At 47.3% G+C, this 1,628-nt stretch overlaps 1 protein-coding gene across 2 annotated transcripts in view; it reads right to left on the bottom strand.

Moving 5' to 3' along the window:
* scfd2 (sec1 family domain containing 2) overlaps positions 1-1,628 on the bottom strand; it is a 249,408-nt gene that overhangs the window by 18,523 nt on the left and 229,257 nt on the right. The gene's annotated exons all lie outside the window — the stretch shown is intronic.

Raw genomic sequence — 1,628 nt, 5'->3', positions numbered from 1 at the left:
TGTGTGTGTGTGTGTGTGTGTGTGTGTGTGTGTGTGTGTGTGTGTGTGTGTGTGCGCGCGCGAGCACGCGCGGAGGATGAGGAGTTATAAATCCAATGTTTTTTTTACCGCCAAGACATCGTTCCACTGGTGGCAGGTTTGAAACAGGGTGGAAATCTCTGAAGCTGCACTATACTCATGCAGAATGGTGTACAACGCAATCACAGGCAGAGACAGAACAGCACGATACACTCCGCAATCTGTATTAACGCTGTCTAGGTGAAAAATATTACTAGGATGGAGATGATCCGTTTCGTAAATGGTTGCCTGCAGTTTCCACTCACTATTATGGCAGGTGTCGGATGTCCAACAAGCGCGGTAGAGCGTTTTTTTCTGTGTCAGCTCGGTTCTAGTGGYCGGGTCACTACAGATGATCGTACGTTTTTTTGAGCCATCAGGGTTTGCTTTGGGGAGAAAATCTTTCAGAGGAACCAGTGCTGTTACAACAAGCCAGTCTTCATATTTCACAGTGGTGAGAGGCGTGTTGACGGAAAACTCTTCATAATCTCGAATCTGGTAAAGACCAAGCTTACCTCTGTGATAATCAAAAACATACCCCACACTTGCAGTGAAACCAAATTTATGCAGGGAGAACTCACTGTGCAGCAGATGAGCAGGTGGAATCTGACTCCTGCAGATATAAACATTACTTTTCTTGGGGGCCCCCGTGAGGTTTTCTTCCGGTTGTGAAATCGAGACCGGGGTGAAGGTAATTAGCGCTTCAGAATCAAAGCGTGCATTCTGCTGATCTAACTCGGTACAGGTAGCTGCATTTTTTGGCAGGGCTTTCTTCACCGCTGTCAGAAGGGGATCTGCATCTCTTTGACATGACTGAGTTTTATCAGTTTCTGCAATAGAAAGAAAGAAAAGGCAAAATCTAATTTAAAATCAAATCGCATCATGTAAAATAAAAATAAGTAAAACAGAATAAAACAATTACAAACCTGTAAATTTAGTTAATGCAAACTCCGCTTCTGCTGTTGATGCGGAATGGTGCAGGAACACAATGGGAGGTCTTCTCGTTGATGGAAGTACAGACAGACTGACACAAGTTCTATTTCAATGGTTTCACGAACCGAGGAGGGCGGGATCAGGTGCTTAAAACAGGAGCTGATTGGTTGATGGACATGTTTGATGAAAAGTTTCAGACTTGACAGGTTTCAGGGAGGGCTGAGTGACCAAGGAGGTGGGCCGGGGGAGAGAGAGGCGGGGGTCAGGTGCTTAAAACAGGAGCTGATTGGTTGATGGACATGTTTGATGAAAAGTTTCAGACTTGACAGGTTTCAGGGAGGGCTGAGTGACCAAGAGGTGGGCCGGGGGAGAGAGAGGCGGGGGTCAGGTGCTTAAAACAGGAGCTGATTGGTTGATGGACCAATTTGATGAAAAGTTTCAGACTTGACAGGTTTCAGGGAGGGCTGAGTGACCAAGAGGTGGGCCGGGGGAGAGAGAGGCGGGGGTCAGGTGCTTAAAACAGGAGCTGATTGGTTGATGGACATGTTTGATGAAAAGTTTCAGACTTGACAGGTTTCAGGGAGGGCTGAGTGACCAAGAGGTGGGCCGGGGGAGAGAGAGGCGGGGGTCAGGTGCTT

This window comes from Austrofundulus limnaeus, unplaced genomic scaffold (assembly GCF_001266775.1).
Source record: "Austrofundulus limnaeus strain Quisiro unplaced genomic scaffold, Austrofundulus_limnaeus-1.0 Scaffold642, whole genome shotgun sequence".
NCBI lineage: Eukaryota > Metazoa > Chordata > Actinopteri > Cyprinodontiformes > Rivulidae > Austrofundulus > Austrofundulus limnaeus.
This window is presented reverse-complemented; position numbering and strand designations above follow the sequence as displayed.